General features: G+C 35.4%; 1 protein-coding gene across 3 annotated transcripts in view; it reads left to right on the top strand.

Moving 5' to 3' along the window:
* Positions 1–1,134, top strand: part of LOC149580627 (uncharacterized) — a 45,666-nt gene extending 44,532 nt beyond the window's left edge. For 2 of the 3 annotated variants that reach the window (XM_089792511.1, XM_089792518.1), the window contains 2 exons: positions 140–505; positions 739–1,134. The gene's annotated coding sequence lies outside the window, so the exon portion shown is untranslated. Of the gene's footprint in view, positions 1–136; positions 506–738 lie in introns of all 3 variants that reach the window. The other variant, XM_089792526.1, reaches the window with a different exon arrangement.
* Positions 1,135–22,102: the final 20,968 nt, after the last annotated feature.

Below are 22,102 nucleotides of genomic sequence, written 5' to 3'. Positions count from 1 at the left end.
ACTCTGACAAAGGCTTTAAGTTGATCAATAATGTTTTTATATGTTAGAATGTTTTAATTATGCCATCCTATCATGTTGTGTTTTTTGCAGTTTTTGGAACTTCTAATTTCTAATTATACTAATGCACTGTTATCAGCAGGCAGGTTTTTGTCAATTGTCACTACACAGCCTATTGAGCTTCCAGATGTTCCAATCATATTTGGTAGCGATTTTGCTGAGTATACAAGGACTTGAACCAATATTTTAACTATCAATGCAAGCGTTGAAGAATCCACTGAAAGAGTATATGCAATCATTTATAGATAAAACTGGAATTGGCAATCCCACTGAGTCTGCTTGATGTTGTTCACGGAATCACAAGTTTTAACTTAGGAATGTTGCTGATTGAAGCAATGAAGCTGAAGGTTTTCTACCTTTTCTCTGGGAGCAAGATTTGAGACATACACGGTTTATGTACCCATTATGATACCAATCTTGGCTTTGTGTGAAACCAACATAACTGAAGGCAAGTGATCCTTGCCCCAACCCAATTTTATAGACGTGATAGAAATGTTTTCTTTCTTTTTCTATGTGTCACATAATGTGTAGAAATAACAAGCACAGGGTTCACACCCTACTATATTCTTATTGAATGAAAGTCTGTATTTTGGATGGGGAGTTTACAAAGATATAGTTTTTCCTTATCAAACCAAAAACACTTGTTGGATTAATATGACAGTGTATCTATTTTCAATGCAGGAGAGAAGCTTTGACTTGCACCTGAGCAATCGGAAACCATTTAGCTTGTATTCTTCTGATCCATTTTGATTGCATCTTTCAGCTTGTTGAAGAATCCCCAAATAATTTAAGGCAACAATTTTGTCACAAATTATCAACTATAAAATACTTCATTTGCTTGTTCAGATAAGGCATCTAGTGCCTATACAATTGCTACTTGATTTGTTTTTGTAATTGAGTTTGTTAAAAGAACCAAGAGGATCAAATCTGATCATGTGAACATTTAATATATTTGGTTGTAATTGCAGCTGGGGTATCTACTCCCATGAAAAGAGTACAATTGTGTTGTGTCATATTAATCTGATTTATGGACATTATCACTAAAATAATATAGTATTATTAGGATGTTTAATTGTTTCTACTAGTGTTTTCATGGATACTCTTGTTGAGGCCTCTGGGTTAGCTTGATTGTGAATAGTTTTGACCAGTTTCCTGGTTGGAAGTTATTACCGACGTGATATTTCCAGAGTACATGATAGCATCTAGAAGTGTTTCTGGATTTTAACCATGTAGAGATTTGTAACAATGTCACGTCATCGGTAATTAATTATCAACAAATAGATGACTTTTTCCCATCCAGCAATTTCATTTCCCAGTGTCAACCATTTAATAATCTTATGGTGGGTTTTACTAAAGGCTGGTAGCGAGGGAAAATAATTAAAGCCAGGTATACTTTTTTTTGTGTAAGATGTGGATGTGTAGATGTAAAGGTGGTGGTCGTTCATCGATTTGTAATTTTAATCAAAACAGAGAATTGAGAAGTGGAGGCCATTTTTCAAGTTTGGGTTTTGTGATGATTTTATGTTTTAATTTCATATGCAGATTGAAAGAATGTTTGTTCAGAATTAGTATACTGATAGTCATTGCAACAAGTTAATATATGTGAGGGAGATGGGAGCTTGCAGAGATAATTTTGATTGAGAGATTAAATAAAGAGGTTGAAAGAATGTTTGGTTGGAGATTAATATTCTCATCTTGACAAGTTTAAAAACTCTATGGGAGAAGGGAGCTGTTTGATAGAACTTTTGGAGAGATTGAAATTAATTATCTAATGTTTCTTAATATGGATTTATTTATTACATGCATGTGTTTGAGAACTACCCTATCCATTCTTCTGCTTAATGTGTGCCATCATTTTTGTTGGTATAATTTGTCAATATGGGTTTTGGGCAGGTAATTTTAGGAAGGATGATAATTTTAAGCTGAATTAAGTATTGCGGCAGCAAGGGATAGATTGCAATGAATTGAATGCGATCACAAGACTTGAACATTGAGTTGGTGGCTGACTTCGTGCCAAGTTAATAATTCGTATGGAATGATATTTTAATATGCTTTTTAAAGTTAAAGCAGCTGATTTTATTGAAACGGAAGGAAAAATTCAGCCAAATACAACCCAATAGGGAACGCTTGAAGGGTATGAAAAGAAGTACAATCAACGATACATGAAGATGTATAAAGAAGTAATTGTGCATATTCTAAAATGAAGGTCTGGGGAATATAATCAAAATACGTGGAGATCGAGATGTAGGTGGTATCCTTGCGTTACAAGTTTGACAGAAGTGGGCGAGTTCCAAAAACTCACTCTTATTAGGTGAAGACCTCAATACTCGCTAAAAAATTTGGGGAGGGTTCAGACTCTATCTTGTCGGCTTACGAACTGTAGAATTTGTGATTTTCAAGAATGATCCTCCTGCTGCCACTTCAGGAGTGTCATTTTTACGCAACGACAATGGCAGGAATCTAAAACAGATTTATCTTTTGAAAGATTGATGTGAATCAATCCCAAGGTTCTTTTAGGCTATTTCTCCACCGCTTGGGTAGTTCAATTGAAGATAAATGTAATTATTCATTAGGAGAAATTGAAAATGTATTAGACAACAAAAAATAACAAGAATCATAATATTTCAGTTTTTTTTTATTAATGAATGCAAATGTAATCATGCAACTAGGATAAATTTCTTTGAGGAAATGGTAGAAAACTCGTGTAGCCCAGATCAACACAACCAAAGCTTTGCAGATGCAATGGTCAAAGGAAACATTAGAAGGTGGATGATATTCTATAATTCATTGATTGTGCAACCATGAGTGCTCACATAAGATGATTTGATCTTAATGCAATAACATGATAAGAAGTGCAAATTCATGAAAACACAAAATTCAAGGAGAAATTACCACACCATGAATAGTATCCCCAATTGTATATCTTTATTGCAAAAATTGTTGGTCCTTGTTACATTGTACAATCATGCTTAAATAGAGAAACACCATCAAAATTGAAATTGTTGGAGTTGGCGTTTCTACCATGCAGAACTAATGGAAAACTATGCAAAACTAACTCTAAACTAGTTGCTTACTGAATTGGATTTATTTTTATACATTCATTACATGCATGGGGCCATTACATGTCAAGGAAACTAAGAATAAGAAGAGAAGGAGGTGGAGCTTCAACCAAAACTAGTCTTCTAGGGGTACTTTGATCTTTACTTCTTAAAATATCATTGCATTCTCATGCACAACATTTTCCCTTCTTTTAGAACTCATATCTAACTCCATATAATTTTTATCTCATCTTAAAACTCGGATGAAAGCCTTATGAATTTGGAATAGTGCAAAATGTGAAAGCTCAATGCTGATTGAAATCGTTAGAGCCTATCTCTATGTCTAAAAAGTTTGTTGGCCACTTTTCAGACTTGTCGAGTGTCCAAAATTTTGGAGGTCTGAAATTCTTCAAAACTACAAAAAACTTAGAAGCCTGAAAATTGCAAAATTGGTTATGGGTATTCCCCTTATTAAAGGACCCCTAGATAAGCTCACTTGAATCTTTCTATAATACCTATCACATCAAAGAGGTTTGACATATTTAAGGTGTGAAGCTTCTTGTATTATTTCTTCTAAAACTTTCTAACCTTCGGCTCCACAGCTTCATATCTTTCAATCTCTCCACATCTTTTCTAATGGTTTCCTCATTCTTGAAAATCCTATGGAGATCTACCTCAGTGGTAACAACTTCAAATGAACCCTTGAATTATTATGTTACCATTTCCATGGGGTATAGCTAGGTCTTTTGATTATCTTCATAAATTTCTACTATCACCTTGTTGAAAAGGAAGTCTCCCTTGGCTATCTTGTCAGATGCTTCTTTTTTATATCTTCGATTTCTAAAAATATTTGAAGCAAGCCCTTTGCACCTATGCCTATAGCATCAATCCACTCATCAAACTTATCCAACTTAGCTCCTTCATACAACTTTAACAACTTCTGAAATGTCTTCTTCCTTATTTGATTAAGTTTAGACTTCATCTCCTCCCAGTCATGAGATTGGTGCAAAATGTTGTTTTTTCCTTCTATGAAGTCTCTAAGCTTGATTTATTCTAAAAAATGGAGTAGAGTAGTTGCAAAATAGTCTTTGTACACTCGTACCCAAACGTGCAAAATTATGTCGCTACCATATGCATGTGTCAAGCAAAGAATATGAATAAGTATTTGTCTTAGCTTGCTTTTCAAGCGCAACCTTTAATGTAGCCTCTAAATCAATAGGATTAGTGTGACCCACTATCTTTCACACAAAATATTTGAGAGCCTCATTATGCCTTTGCATAGCCTATCTCATCAGTATCCATGCACTTGGACAAGTGTGCTTAATTGCCATTGTTGCCAAGGCCTTACCACCTTCTCAAGTAGGCTAACCCATATCAATTTCCTTAGTCATGTAGTCCTCAAGTGTTACCTTAAATTTACTACTCTATGAAGGGGGAATGAAGATCAATGCTTTCCAACTATGTGATTGGTCTAATGCCACATATAAGATCATGTGTTCTTCCATACTAACTACAAGCAACTAAAAGACGGTCTCACCATAGTGCCCTCCTTAGTCGTATTGGTTCATTTTTGTGGCTAGATAGCCTTGGATAACGACCTTGATTTGGTTGATTGGGATGATGTTGCTGGTTAGACCTTTGCAATCCACTGGTGGAAGGAGCCCTTTCTTGTTCAATTCTTCTACTCGTTCCTTTGTACCCTTCTCCCCCATCATTTCATATGTGTGTTCTTGTTGTTTAGGGAGGAAGGTGGGGCTTCTATTGATGGTGCTGATGGAATTTGAGGCTCCTCAAGCACCCATTGTTCATCGGTAGTAGCATCCTCTTTCTTAATATCTTCCTCTATTTGGAGGGGGTGGAATGACTTCTTCTGTGCGTGAAGGTAGAGGAGGAGGAATAAATGTCTCTACTATAGGCTATACTTCCAAGATAGATTGGGAGTCCTCGCCCTTGGGCTCCTCCACTATTTGTTCTTCCTTCCTTATATCTGCTTCTTCCAAAATATCCCCCTTTATCTTGTCTTGATGAATCTCCTCCATTAGAACATTTTTAGGCTCTACGTATGTATTGGCAGCTTTGCTTTGAGAAGTTACTTTGGGAATCTGCACTTGCTCTATAGTTATCTTTGTAGTGACCTTAATTGTAGGTACTTGCATAGTAGGGACCTTTTCTCCTTTTGCTCCTCCAAGGTGAACTCAAAATCTTGGATAGCGAAATCATTTGAACCTCATTCCTCTCCCAAGTGCTCCTCTTGATAAGAAAATCCATCTATATTGATGGGTTTTGTTTGTGACTGGAGAGGTGTTTGTGTTTGATTGACTCTTTCTTCTTTATTCCTCTATGGTAGTCATGTTTTGTTGAGTTCTTCTTATTAGAGGAACATCATCCTCTAGGTCCGTTTCTTCATCCTTAACAATCGGTTTCATTGCCATTGATTGACCCTCTTCCTATGATATAATTGATTCTTCTTGGAAGATGCCAAATGAGAAGTAGAAGTGGGATTTATCTTCTTCTTGGATGACCCCTATTTAGAAATCTCATTTTCTAGCTAGGGATCCTCCTCTTCAATCGAGGCCTTCCTCTTCTTTCCTTTCCCCTTCTCGTGGATAACTTCAAATGCCACTAGCCTTGCATACATGTACACCATTATAACTTATGTGATTATGCAAATGCCCATATAGGAATGGTAACTTTCTTGTCCCTTCCCTTGTTTGGCCTTTGGGAAACTGCCAATTATGGTCTGATGGCACCAAATCCAACTTAAACTATTTTGAGATCCATCTCAATGTAAGGTTAGTGACATGCCTAGCCTTATGTTGTATGTCATCATTTGTTGATCAATCCACCTCTGTATTCAATACTGGACACTAATAAATCTTATCTCTATTATACAATAGATCCAAAACATCTTCAAAGTATTTATCCTAGGGTCTCTTCAAAATATCTAGCTTTATGGAAATATCTGTTAGTCCCAAGATCATTCTACAATAATTCCTTATGTGTGCTACATAAACATCTTAAAGATTAATCCAATGATCTTCAATGTGATTTTCATGAATGCAATCCTTCACCTTCACCTTATTGAAGTACCCTACAAAATCAAACATAAGTCAAATAGATACGTATTCCTCTAGAGGATACTACTCCCATTCTACAATGAAAGTTCATATAGCCTTCACATCAATTATGGTGCATGCACCAAATATTTATGGGAAAATCCCAACAATATTTATGCTTTGTCTTGACCGATTCATAGGCAATCTCTATCTGCCTACCTATCTCTAATAGTATCAATTTATTTGAGGGCTACCTCAAAAGATTGTTTGGATATATGGTGCCCCCTAAGACTTTGATGTATGTAAAAGTTCTAAACTAAAATTTATAAGCCCCCAACTAACTGATTCAAGCAACTGCCTCAATTCAGGTTTTCTTTGCCTTATCACCCTCAATGTGATCGATGACCACAAAGATGAATGCATCATTCATAATTCTGAATTTAAGATTCTAATATTTAGCTTCTTTCTAATTAATTATGGGTAGGTCATGTCAGGCCATACTACTACATCCTTTCTAGACACCCACTTTGAGATCCTTGGATAATCATCCCTTGCAACTAGATGATATACAACCTACGATGTCATGTAGAACTTGGACTCATCCTTGCCTCCCACAAATTGATCATATATGTTGTCACTGATGATTATTGCATAGCCTATCATATTTCTTTTACTTCTAATCTTCTCAATAATATAAAAATTCCACAACTCAAGTTGCCCTGGAGACAACCAATCCATTGCTATGCTCAAGAGCACTATGACATATCCAATGTCACCAATCATATAACCTCTGCTCATTTTCACTCTATATATCCTTCCTAGAGGATATATAGAGTGAAAATGACCAGAGGTACAATCAAATAGTTCTCTAGTATCAACTTGTTGGTGATCACCACATTCTCCTTGTAACACCCATTGGAACTCTCCAAGGTGATCTTGAAGAAGGTGTCAAACTTGCGGATGTAGAACACTAAGTCCAAAATAACCCCTTTATTATACTCTTCACCACCTTCTCATCAAGTACATAGTGGTTTTCCAATGCCATTATCAAAGTAGAGGATATGATGACCATTGGATGAGTTGTTGTAGGTACCAATACAACTAACACCATGGTTGTGTACATCTTGGATCTTCCCAGAGGTTTCTTGCATTACTCCAAAAAGTAATTCTAGTCCAAGTTTCCCATCTTAGTGTTCTTGATCTCATAGTGTTGATTAATGAACTTGGATTGGTGTGGATTTCCCTAGTGCTTGTGCTTCTTTGGTTGAAGAGAAGCTACCTTTGCCTTTAAAGAAGATGACATTTCACAACTTGCACAAGGGACACTTGTTTGGAACTTTATTGAAATAAATGAATATTATACTAAGAAGAAATAAAATAATCTAATCAAGGTTACATTAATGACCCTACAAGACTAAGATGCAACTGACTTACTAATGATAAAATTCAAACTAACTAACAAGCAAGAATTTTGGAGTTTAGAGTTTCTAGGATATCAGAGGTGTTTGAATGCAAAAATATGACAAATTTGAGGATTTGAAGAAGGATGTATGAATAACAAAGGATCAGAGACTTCATGGTTGCTGGAGTCTTAGAAGTGTAAACCTCTGACGACTCTTTGGAGTTTTGTCTTTGTGAGTGAAGAAATGGAGGGGAGTTGGTGTTTTCGGGATGTCAAACCTGCAAAGGTATGATATCTCCAAAAAAAAAATGGAGCTGGCACGATTTAGAGTGGAGACTATAGGAAGGTCAGGGTTTTGGGGTTGCAAGAGGTGGGAGCCTATGACAACTCCGAAGTTCCAAAGGAAGCTCTTGCCTTGGGGTATTTTTTGTTGAAGTTGATGAACGGTCAACCCTATAGCTCCCAAGATTCACCTACATGCAAACACCTGTTACACAAGAGAGAATCAAAAAGCTATTGAGGCAGAAATTGCCAGATCCATAGATGAGACATTCTTGATGAGCAAAAAAGAGATTGCTATAATCAAAAGTGAATAAATCTCAAGTAATTTTTACAATGAGAAATCATCCTTATAATGGAGATAGAAACCCTAAAAAGGTCTAACATAGGTTGCATCATAATAATTAATAAAAGAAATTAATTATTAGATGCCTAAAGTTTAGCTTAAGCAACTAGGAAATGTCTAATTACTCTAGCACTGCCCCTTAAGATAAACTTAGGGAGAAGCTAGAAACCTAGAAACTACTACTAAAAGCATAATTGGGTCACGACAAACAAGGCCTGATGAGGTACCCAAGCACAACCAAATCTTTGAAAATATGAGAAATAGAGAAAACCACATGGGAAAAATGCTACTTCAAAAAGAGATTGAAAACATGTCGAAAGAAACTAGTGAAGGATTGAAGAAGCCTCCAAACTAGAGAATCTCCCACAAGATAGGAACAAAAGATGATCATGAAGAACACCAATAAAGCATGTAGAAGCTCCAAAACTCTATCATAAGTAACTACTGATCTGAAGAACTTCCACTGAAATAGAACTTGACTAGGTAGAGAAGACTCCAATCTGTATGGATTTAGGAGGCACACAAAGGAAAACAACTGAACTCGAAGATACATATGGCATGAAACACCAAAGCTTGAAGAGTTGATCAATCGAACCAAGGAAGCATGAGAAACAACAAAAGAACCCCCCTAATGCAGACAAGGGTGAGGTGACAGGCAACTGGAAAAGTGGGCCAAAAGAACTGCAAGTCAAGGAACCATGATCAAGATGCACAAAAGAGTACATATGTGTGTGATGAGGTGATCAATCTCAAACATGTCATGAGGCTAATGTCACAGAAGGGACACTCACTGGACAAAGGAAGATGGAAAACAAAGTAAAAACATCAACCCCCCCATGACACTTTATCAGAGTAGTGCATGTACAATAAGACACAAGATATAATGAATCTCAAGAATACAATAATCTGTACGAGTGTCCTCAAATGACACTACTTGAATCGGAAGGCAAACAATTGAAACAAAAATATAGATGTAGATAGGTACTTTATCTCAATGCATTTGCAAGAATACATACAGTGATGTCTACATAGACCAGGAGAGACATAAAACTAGTACAATAGATAGTACAAGTCATGATGAATAATTTAAAACAAAGAAATCGATCCCCAAACCTTGAAACAACCAAGTTATCCAACATAATGCATAAATGTAGAAGATTGAATAGAATGTTCTTGGAGCAGAATCTGGAAAAACAACTAGCATCACTAGAAAGAGCTCGGAAAGACCTTTCCAATGATATAAAGAATTCCCAAATCGGAGATTGGATGATCAAGATATGTCCCCTAGAGTGAAAAAATAAACCCTGGACTTTGACAGTAGAAAAAACCATCAAAACAAAAAACTAATTGTACCACTATGACGGGCTCAGAACTAGCTTTTCGACGATATCTCATTTGCAAAAAATAGAGTCCGTATGCCTGAGACGAGCAAAAAAGTGAAGGTAGGTCCAAATAGAGGCCGAGGAGGCGACAAGAAGTGGTGATGCAATGCTAACATGGCGCTGACATCAGCAAGTAACAAGCATAAATTTGACAGTCAAATGACTGTTGAGGCAAAAAAAGGCCTAAAAATGACTCCTACTAGATAAAAAATACCTGATTACCAAAAACAAGACAATGTAAAAAAGTAGTGTCGCCCATAAAAGAGTCAGTGCTTGATTAAAAATTGGTGGCAAAAAAAAGTTACATGAGCAATAAAATACCATATGTCACAGCAATCACCATGAACAACCCCCACCAAAAAATGGGAATCACTTTTAAAAAATTGTCGTGAAAATCATAAAATGTCATGGCAAATGGGAAAACAAGGGTGAGTCGTGAAATATGACGTGGTAGGCCAAAGTGGGAATTGGAGTGGATTTTAATTACAAAGCTCCAAAATTAGTGGAGAACCATTCAAAAAATGGTTCCATAAAGTTCACATAAATCTCCATGCACTGGAAAATGCCACCAATTCTTCCGTAAAACATGTGAGAATCATTTAAAGGAAAGAAAGATGCCAAAAAATTCATCAGCTTTATGTGCAAGAAATGATCTACATTTTGTGTTGAAGACCTCAACACCATCATAGAGCCTACAATAATCAACAACATCCAGTTCGTGGATGGCATCATGTGGATGCATCATCCTAGAACGACAAAGATGAATGTCTTTCTTCAAAATCTAGACTTCAGATAGAGGATTCGAGGAATTCAAAGGCATAAAGTCTCTGAAGTCCAAAGAATCCTAACACTTAGACACAACAAAACAAACCTTGATTTGACTTTACTCAAAAACCCTAACTGGTAAAATGAAACCTATTGACTAGACCTCAAAAAATAAGAGACTAAGGATAACTTTGGCGAACAAAGGGACTAAGGACAAATTCAACAAGAACCACAAGAGAAAACACAAACACCATGACTAAACCCTAATCACAAGTATAAACATAGCAATATGGTGTAACTAGGGCACAAAGATGGACCCAAATGGTCAATGCAAAAGGTAGCAATGAGGGTGACATAGAGGTGCCTTAGTACCTGTGGACTAGGAAGACAATGATAATAACAAAGGATCTTTGTACACAATCTCGTAAGATAAAACACACCACATATCATATACACACAAAAACTCAAAGGCAATGAAAATAAAATGACAAAACGAAGGGAAAATGCCCTTTTATAAGTTGCCCTTAACAACCTAAAATGAGTTAGAGATGTTGGACTTGTTGGTGTTTGACAAGTTTGAAAGTATGATAGGCTGACTAGACATCAACATGAAGACCAAGATTAAGAGAACTAGGATTCAAGGATATTAAGCATTCAACATCCCCAGACACTCAAAGAGAATGCAAAACCCAAAATATTAGCCCTAGACCTTTCAAAGGTATCAGAGGTTTAGAAACTCGAACCTTTGGCTTCTATGAGATATCTGTAGGGACAAGCAAAGAAACAAAGACATTAAAGTTTCAAAAGTTTTAGAGATGTGAATCTCTAACAACTCCAAAAAAATAAAAAACTTAGAAAAAACAAAAGAAAAAGAAAACTAAAACTGACCAAAGAAGGAAGACTCAAAAAACCTTCGTGAGTAACCTGAGACCTAAGCCAACTATTAAGGACACTCAAAAGTGGATACAATCTGATGGACTAGGAAAACAAAGGCAAGAGAATTAAGAATATCAAAGGAGAAAAAGCAAAGAAAAAAGGGAAAGCCCATTTCTACAAATGCTTGAAATGCAGTATGTGTTGTGAAACCACAACAATATGCCTCCTTATATAAGCAAGGATACAAGAAATAATGATAAGGAGATGATAAGATATCACCTACACAAGTGGAATCATATGTCCATCAATGTGGATCATCCTCCATTACGTAATGAAGTATGTACTATATAACAAGGATGATAATGTGATAAATACACTAAAGGTGGATCTCACACATAAAGTGGAATGATATAACAACTATCACCACCTAAAGTGGAGTTCTCCAACACCATGTGCTTATTTGAGGCTCAAACTCCAAGGTGTCTCAAACACATTATCCTAAGTAAGCTTAAGTGTGTTTAGTGAAGATTTAATTACACCAACAATAACTCAAACTTGCTCACCTTAAGTTGATACTTATGAGACACTACACACAATTACGTGAAAGTTGTAAACTTTGAAACACTAACTTATCTCTAATGTCTTTTTGTAAATTAGAAATGAAAATATGTTGACCATTTATATCTTGCACATGATAAGAAATTTCAGTATGCAAATATTATAATCTACTAATAAAATTAGTCACAGTTTCCTTAATAGCTTGTCTAAAATGAATAAAATTATTTTAAGAAATTTGAGGATGGATTTTATCATGAAATAGTTGAATGAAAGCATCAAAAAGTTTTTGAAATGATCCAATAGAATAAGGAGACAAAGAAAAATAAAATCATAAGACCTTATCTCTAAATGTCCTAGTGAACAATTTAGCCACAAGTCCATTATCATTAGAGAAGTCACTATACAAGGTTTGATTTTTTTGACATTAGTCAAAGGGTCACCTTCTCCATTATGTGCCTCCAATTGAGTTATTTCCATGTATTGATGGATAATAACATGAATGTTATCATCAGATAAGGAGATAACAATGTCACAAGTGAAAATATTGAATTTAGTTTGGGCATGGAAGAAAGTTGTTGTAAGGATGAAACACTTTGGAAAAGGTTATTAATGGTGGTTTTGGTGGATATGTTGGTATAAGACATGTATGGAAGGGAAGAATTTGGAAAATTGTGGGAAATGGATGGAGCATTGCAATATGAAAGTGGGACATTATGGTAGGTGTAGATGATAGTTGGCAAATACGTGGAACATTCATAGGAGGAGTGATGATAGGGTGAGGAATACTTCCAAGACTAACATGTGTAGGATTGGTGTTTTGAATAGATTCTGTCATAATAGTTGGAGTATATGTAGGCTTATCAGGTAAGGATGTTGGAATAGGGAAATAATTGATAAGTAGGAGATACTTTTAAGGAAAAGTCAAATTGTGATATTGTTATCAGGATTCAATTAAGTAGTTTCTGTGTCAAACTCATTGGCTAAACTATTATAAGTAGTGTTTTACAAGAACCCATCTCTTATGAGAATAAATGGAATGTTTAGAACTCGTTGCATCTAGGTGATGTTCACAAAGGTGAAGCATTGAGACTTCCTAGGAGGTTATCCAACCCGGTTATACTTTATCTCAAGTACACCTAACCCCATTTGAAAAACCTTAAATAAGTGTTATACCTTATGAGCCATACACTAAGAAGACCCTTAAGCTCTTCAATTGATAACTAGGATACATTAAACACAATAAGTCAAATTGTGATATTGCTATAAGGATTCAACTTGGTAATTTTTGAGTCATGCTCATTGACCCATTTTTCATGAGTAGTAGTTCATAATTGTTGGAAATTATAATTGGAATGATTGATATGTTGTCATTGATGTCAAACCTACTTGAGAGACATTTACTAACAACATAGAGTGCCACATCAATTGATTGATGAAGAGGATTTGAAAAGAGAGATAACTATATGAACTAGTGAAGCTGTTGAGTGAAGAGGATAAACTATGAAGGATTTATAATGGGCACTTTATCAGTTAGTCTTTGACAATATGATATATTGTTTACTCAGTGTATGAAGTATAGAAGTGCTGAGTTAATCATAAGCAAAGCTTAGTAAACAATGTTCGGTCAATGAAGGAGATGAAATAGAAGATTAAGGAAATTAAGAGTTAGCCACACAAACAATATTAGCCGAGTGGTTGTTATGGCCGAGCAAGATGAAAAAGAAAAGTATTGTAGTGACTGAATGTAGTGTAGATTGAGTGAACTAGTGGAAGGCAAGCGAGACAAAATAATAGCATCTGAGCAACATAGTGATGACTGAGTGTCAACAAAGTTACAATTTGTGAAAGAATTAATTTTGAGGCCAACATAGTTGAATTTTGGATTAGTCAAAACACGTGGATGATAAGAATTGTTGAGTTGGCATATTTAATGCACAAATTGATTTTTGTTATGCATTCAAAGGCAAGGATTTAAAGAGAAGTTCCTAGAAGTATCAAGAAAGGAGTAGAAGATTAAAAAAATATATGGATAGATTCATTGAATCTAACCTAACCCTAAGATCTATAGTGATGTTTAAGTGATAACATATCAAACTTACCTATTTAAGGAGGCATAAGATATTTTTCCAAGGTTGGTTAGTTGTTGCTTGGTGATCTTAAGGAGAACTAGTGAACACAAAGTAGTAGAGTAAGAGTGGAGAGAATGGTGGAGTGTGATTTCTCGAAGGGTTACCAAGAAGATTAGTGATGGACATGTTAATGGAGTCCAGTCAATGAACCAAAAGTGAGCTAAATGGAGATCTAAATTTGCAAAGTGAGTTGTGTTTTACAGATCAAACCTGCTATTACTTTCTAACCATTGTGGCAGTCACAATCCTTCAATCAAGGTTGACCTAATAGTCAATTTGTAAATCCTTTAATCAAGGTGACATTCTAATGGAATGATCCAAAGTCCTCTAACTTGGCCACTCCTAACAGGGTGATTAAATCCTTTAATAGGGTCACACCTAACAATGTGTTTTGTAACCTTTAACAAGGTTGGCTCTTAACCGAGCTCAATTTAAAATAGTGAAAAGTGGTAGAAGGTTACTTGGTGGTTTTTCCCAAATTGGGTTTCCATGTTAAATCTTGGTTTCCTATATGTGTAAACGTTATATGTGTGATTCATGCTATTTATTTATTATTGGTTGACATATACTATACAGAGAACTAATTGAACAAAATGTTAAGTTTTTGACAAGTTGCTATATGGATCGAGTTATTTAATGAGACTATTTAAGTTGTTTGAAGTTGTTGAAAGTTGAATTGGTACATTTGGGCCTACAGATAACTGATTCACCCCCTCTCAGTTATTCTAAATATTCTAACAACAAGAACCTATCTCCCATGATAATTAATGGAACATAACAAACTTTTTATATCTAGGTGATTCTCATGGAGGTGAAGTATAGAGACTTCTTGAGAGGTCACTCATCCTAAAACTACTTTAGCTCAAGTGCCTTTAACAATAATTTTCTCTCTAAAGTTAAACCCAATTTTCTTCCAATTTGGAGAACCTTCAAGAATTTTTGTGTCTTATAAACCATTCATTATAAATCCCATTAATATCATCAATTCATGAATAGAAGATTTTTCTATGTATTGAGGGAAATCAAAATGGAAATTTGAGGATCTAAGGTTTACCAAAATGTAATGAAATAAGAAATGGTGGAATTATGATGGATCGTGTAGGTGTAGTGTTCATGAACTTATGGTAAATCAAAATGGGAAACTCATACTCCAATTTCATCACTTGTGAACATTACATTAAAAAGGGGAAAGTGCCCACTGGACATAAAAGAATTAAAGCATTGAATAAGTGTGAGTATTTATTCTTTGCCAAGAAGAAATTGAATAGAATGAAGAAATGAAGGGATAGGCATACATAGAGTAAAATGCAAGTAAATATTTATACAGGTGCAGATAAAAAATTGATAAGAAAATTTTGGCTAACACTGTACCAAACTTAAATACAAATTTTGTGTTTGAATTACTTGTTAAGGGTAATTTGGAGTGTAGGGAGCGATTGGACTTGCCCCTAATGGTGGAAGGTGTCCTTGATCTATCAAAAAGGGATAAAGAGGTAGTGGATATATAACATATGGTCAAACTTTCTTATAGTCAAATAGATAACTCTATCACCTATCACTTGGACACATAAAATGAACTAAATGTTGCGATAAAAGGGTTTGAGTTAGTCAAATCCTCATATAGGAATTAACCTTGAAATCAAATTGAATTTTCATAAATAAAAAATGTTCTATTAGTAGCAAAGGTTTGATAAGAAGTTATAACTTCACAAGTGTTGAATTTCTCATGAAGATCCTTGAAACTTGTTTTGATTTAGTCTTGACCTTAGATATAACATGAATACATTCACACATGCTAGGATTTAAACACCACTTTGTATCTTCTAGAATTGATGCTTGAATAACTCCTTAAATGCTTGAGTACTTGAATTGAATTTCAACATAAAGTAATAGATTTAATATCATATGATGGATTTGAAAATGAGGTAACCTTGTACTTATAGCTCACTTAGCCAATTAAAAGCTCAAATCTTGAAGTAGGCAAATATAAAATAAAATATATCCTAAAATTAAAATACCATCCTTCAATTTGAATATGGGACCCTTTTAACATCTAAGGGGTGACTCCCAAGATAGGGTTGACCAAAACAATCTTCTACATGTAATGTACATGTTCAAATACCCACTCAATTCAATCTTGGAGATGGAGGAGGCTTTCATATGGTGGTTGTAGATGCACATTAGAGGAGAGGAAGTCTTTCAAAGGGAGGTGCAAGTTGGTGTACGGTTGGAGGCAAGAAATTTGTACAACTGTAGATAGAGTGATGAAAGGGAGAAATGGAGAGAGCCAATGATGATATGTAGGGAAGAGGGGGAAATGTAGTGGTAAGACAGCTCAACATATGAGAAGAGGGGTAGAATATAATGCAAGTGAGTAGAGGGAGACTAAATTAGTTTGTATATAGATGGGGGGAATGGTGTTGGGAGCTTGCAGGCAGAGTGAACATGGTGAGAGGGAAGTGGCCTACAATGAGGTAATAAAGAGACCATAAGTAGAGACTTTGTACACAATAGGAATTCAAAAAGCACACAAAAGGAAGCTAAAGGTCATACAGAAGGGAGCCAAAGGTTGCACTATAGGAAGCCAAAGATTTCATAGTAGGAAGCCAAAGGTTACACAATAGGAAAGAGAATACTTACATGAATAAAGAAGGTTTTGTATGGGGTTTGAATCCGCTATACAGAAAGTATAGTGAATTCGAATGTTATATGCCATATAAGATAATATTAGAACAACATATGCACAAGATATATGCCAAACAAGAATAGATGTTGAATATAGATATTCACCATTTATATTCACAAACAAAGATAGTGTTTGAGATGTGCTAGACCTAAAGAAAATTAATACAAAGAATTAGAATAGGGTGAGGGTTTAATCCGACTGAAACCAAAATAATAAAGTAGGGAAGGTCTTCCACTTTTGAAATGGTGAACAATATTGAACTCCGATAAGAATTCACAATACAATAAAATAATCTAAAACTTCATACATACCACACTTAAATACCCCTTCAGAAAAAAAATCTTAAGGGTTTACAAAAGAATGCTCACACACCAAACACTTACAAATAATTAATAAAAATTGGGTCCCTTTATTGATTAAATCAATTAATTAAATAATTTGTAATGAACTTATGATATTATTTGATTTTCAAAACTATTTAATTAATTAACCTAATTAAAATATTTTATTAAAAATTGGGGACATTACAAACCCTCACTACCCAAAGATTGTTTTCCCTGAAGCAATCCATCATCAAATAGTTTTCCCACTGTAGCTCCAAGATCCCAAACCAAGCATGGATATTGATAGTTGTATCTACTAAAGTCTTCATGCCACATCATGATCATGTATGCACACTTGATATAGGTGAGAAAAGTAGATATCCATCAAGCTTTTGTTGTGTCATTCTAATATAAACATGTACATGCCCAGTCATCATGATCCCATTGAGACACCTAAATGATCAAATCCAAAGCCTTTATATCATCATACTCATAAATTTCTTTAGGGATCTCATATCTGAGGTACAACTTGTAGTTTCCATGAGTATGCCCCTTACATGAAGAGGTGGCAATCATGTATGCCTCATGCCTAGCCAAAGGCTAAATTCCATATTCAACCAAATGTAAAGATTGCTCCTACAAAGAGTCCTCAATCAAGTTTGTGTCACCTGGAAGTTGAACAACTACTGGTAGAACTTGTTTATTCGAAGTGTTGCTGGTAGAACCCATATTTTTATCCGGTTGATCATTGGGTGTTGGTTTGATGATATTTGTGCAAGTATCTTCCTCCATAATAGTTTCCTTGATCTTGGACTCGGTTACCAAATAAATTCTATCTTTGTGGTAAATGATGTCACCAACCACCATGTATTTGTCATCCTACACTTGACGAACCAAAATTTGGCATGCATAAGTATTCTTATAGTATTTGACCAATGGATGTGCCTTCCAATCGACTAGAGACCATATGGCATTGATGGGTTCCATATTATGATACAATGCCAAACTATTAGTTCTCCCAACATGTTGGAAAAATCCCTAGCTCTAATACCATTGTAATATTTTGAAGATTGGTGATCTTAGCCGGAGGTGATCTTTGTCTAAAGGCTATTTTGGTCCAAAGGTAATATCTATTCTTAATGGGATCTCAATCCAAAGTCAATCTCAGTCTAAAGGGGGTCTAAGAGTGAAGGCAATCTTGGCTTAAGGCTATCTTAGTCCGAAGGCAATCACAGTCTGAAAGGATCTTGGTTTGAAGAAAATTGCGATTAAAGGCTATCTTGGTTCGAAGACAATCTTTCTCTGAAGGCAATCTCAATCTATAGGAAATATTGATCTAAAAGGGATCTTAATCTAAAGGGATCTCAGTCCAAAGGGGATCTCATTCTAAAGGCAATCTTGGTCCAAAGGGGATACTGATCCAAAGGCAATCTCAATTTGAAGGGATCTCAGTCTAGAGGCGATCGCGATCGAAGGCTATCTTGACCCAAAGGTAATCTCAATCTGAAGGGGATCTCGATCCAAAGGGGATCTTGGTCCAAAGGAAATCTTGATCCAATGGGGATCTCATTCCAAAGGGGCTGTCGGTCTAAAGGCAAACTTGGTTTGAAGGCAATCTCAGTTCGAAGGGGATCTCAGTCCAAAGTGGATCTTGGTCTAAAGGAAATCTTGTTCTGAAGGGGACCTTAGCCTAAAGGTAATCTTGACAGAAGGCTATCTCGATTTGAAGGCAATCTTGATGAAGCCATATGACAGGTATATTGATCATACAGTTAGAATTGGATGCCTACACCTGAGATGTAAGTTAAAGTAATCATGCAATGTCTCTAGATATGACAATTAACTTGGAGATGCAAAACAAATGTGCATTAAGATATTAACTTAATGCCAAATAGAATAATTGTACACAAACAAAGATATTTTTCACAACACAATCTAGAACATCTATACAATAGATTCTAGAAATAGTCGCCAAACTTCTGTGATGCAGATAAATTAATTTCCAAATGATAGTACTTGATTACATAATTTGAACAAGATACGAGTAGTTACAAAGCAGTCAACAAATGTTGACAATTAGAAAGTATAGCACATGTAGTGAGATATCCAAGTGATACCTCGAATGACAGAAAAGGGTGGCATTGAACCACCAAAATTGCAACATGCATAACATAATAGGGAGGGTCTTCAAGAAATTGTGCACAACTTCCTCAGCCTTTAGCCTCTGGAAATACAAAGAGAAATAAAATCCAATCCATGATGCCTTCAATGCCAACGACAACCTTATAAATGACTTTGAGGAAGCTTCCCCAATTATTACAAATAAAACCTTGGCCGACAAACTTTAATTATTAATTTATTATTTCAACCTTTTATATATTAAATCAATTAATTAAATAAGTCCTTGTGATATTATTTAATTATAAGGATAATTTAATTAATTAACTTGATTAAAATATTTTTAAATTTTGGGGACATTACACTACACTTCAGGTCACCCTTTACGAGGCAGAAAGTGCCTAGATTTAGATTGGGGGTAAATTTTGATATGGGGGCTCACAAAATGTGCACAAAATAAAGGAATAATCAAGCATAAAAGTGATGAAAGTCTTGGACGCTAAAATAAGACCTAGCTAAGTGCTAAAATTATAAGTTCTTACAATTTAGGACACTGCACTTTCAAGGAAAAGTGATAAAGGAAAGTAATATAATTCATTAAAAGCCCATATTTGCTTGTAATGTCCCTTCACAATGCATTGATAAAACTTTTCCAAAAATAAAAAATTCTAACTTAATATAAGAATCACAATATATTGATAAATTTAAATTTGTCAAAATGGAAGATAATTCATAATAATATTCAACATAAATTTCTAAAAATGACTCAAGAGGTAAATTTTTATCTTCATTTCTACTATAGAGTTTCTATGGATTGTCTTTTCGAATATCAATATACTCAAATTAAATGATAACATCATCAATATTGGAAATAATACATCATCACATATTCCTCGTAAATATCATATTGTGACCACCTTTTAAATACTTGGAAATATCAATACTGTAAGAATTTTCCCGAGGCAATAATTTAATGCCAAGATCAAGAAGCTTAGAAGATAGCACAAGAGAGACAAATAGTGATCAAATGAGAATCTCAATAATGATCAAAATGATAATGGATATTAGATGAATACACACTAGAAGTGCCTAAATATAAAGGCAACCAGAATGACTAGGAGTCAACAAAGAGATAATCATCACAACTAAGCACTTGTCCACCAAGAGTGGATTATCCTCCATTGTGCATGAATGTACATGAAACAATGATAGGATAAGAATACAAAGGTGTATCTCATAAAGAGATGTAGTAGACAACATGTGCTCAATTGGAGTGCAAACAACTATGTTGTTTACATGACAACTCATATGAATATGCAAACTCCTAGGTGTTTACATGACAACTAATATGCTAAAGCATTAACCTAAGTAGACTTAAGTAAAGTGTAAATAGTAAATACTTATTTACCCAACACCCCCCCTAAGTGTAACTTAGGGGAATGCACTTAAGCTCACAAAAGCTAGATGGAAATGCATGACGAGTCTTAGCTACTAGGCCATGTTAGGTACCCATGTACAAACTGGAAGTGTAAAAAATATACAATGCAATCTCTCATAAAGTGGAGAAAGAGGGAAAACCACATGAGAAAAACCCCCTTCCAAAAAGAGAGATAATTACAATAAAAGAAAATGAGAGAGAAGAAGACCTCATGCGAGGAAATAATCCCTTCCATAAGAAAGAAGAGAGAAGTCAAGTGACTCCCCTTACTGAAATATCACACACACCCCAGAGATCTTGCAAATGGATATACTTGACCTCAGTGAAGGGTTTGGTGAAGATGTTTGCAACCTGCTCTGCTGTAGGACAATATCTCAATCTCAACTCAATGACTGCTCATGCATCAACTCTCTGATGTAGTGCATATGAAACTTAATGTGTTTGGTCTATTGATATTGAGCTGGATGTTTTGAGATCTCAATAGCACTTTGATTATCACAATGAATGATTGTAGACTGTGGAAAGTTGAACCCAAACTCCTTCAGGATATGTCGTAGCCATATAGCCTCTGTAACTATAGTAACAACCTTGCGATACTTAGCCTCAGTCGAAGAAAGAGTAATAGTATTTTGCTTCTTACTTTGCCAACAAATGGGGTTGGAACCAAGATGAAACATGTAAACTGAAGTAGACTTGTGGGAATCAAGATTCCCTGTATAATGTGAGTCTCTGTATCCAACTAAATGAAGTCTAGTACTTGTTGCATAGTATATCCCATGTGTATGTGTACCCTGTATGTAGTGCAAGATGCATATGGTGGCCTTCCAATGAAGCTCATGTGGCTCTTGCATGAAGCGAGAAACCATGCCAACTACAAAAGCTATGTCAGGGCGTGTATGTGTCAAGTAAATGAGACTCTCAACCAACTGTTTGTACAATGTAGCATCAACAAGTGGAGAGGAAAACTTGGCCTCTAACTTAACACTTGAAATAAAGGGAGTAGGTATAGGCTTACAATCACTCATGCAAAAGTGAGAAAGTAAATCAAGAGCATACTTGGGTTGAGAAAGTGTGATCCCAGCTAAACACTGTGTGATCTCAATACCAATGAAATAATGAAGTAAACCCAAGTCTGTCATAGAAAATCTATCCTACAAAGAAGTCTTGACAATGGCAATGATGGATGAAGTACTTCCTATAATGATCAATTCATCTACATAAAGCATGAGTATCAAGTGTGAGTCATCCCTCCAAAGAATGTAGACATTCAAATCTAAATGACAGCTGGTGAATCCTGCTGAGAGTAGGAAGGAATCCATCTTGGCATACCAAGCCCTAGGAGTCTGCTTAAGGCCATAGATAGACTTCCTCAACCTGCAAACCATAGTAGAATCTTGTATGAATCCCTGAGGTTGCTCCATATAGATCTCTTCAAGAAGATCCCCATTGAGGAAAGCACTCTTCACATCCATCTGATGTACAACCCAACCATGAGCTACAACAATAGCTAGTGTCAAATGAATGGAGTTCATCTTAGCTACTGGTGGAAAACTCTTAGTATAATCATTACCGGGAGCCTATGAGAAACCTTTGGCAAAAAGTGTATCCTTATACTTATCCACACTTCCATCTATTGCAAACTTGGTTCG

The sequence above is a fragment of the Cupressus sempervirens genome, chromosome 1 (assembly GCF_028749045.1).
Source record: "Cupressus sempervirens isolate cs-2001-9-10 chromosome 1, ASM2874904v1, whole genome shotgun sequence".
Lineage (NCBI taxonomy): Eukaryota > Viridiplantae > Streptophyta > Pinopsida > Cupressales > Cupressaceae > Cupressus > Cupressus sempervirens.
Note: the sequence above shows the minus strand (reverse complement) of the source record. Positions and strands in the feature narration are given on the sequence as shown.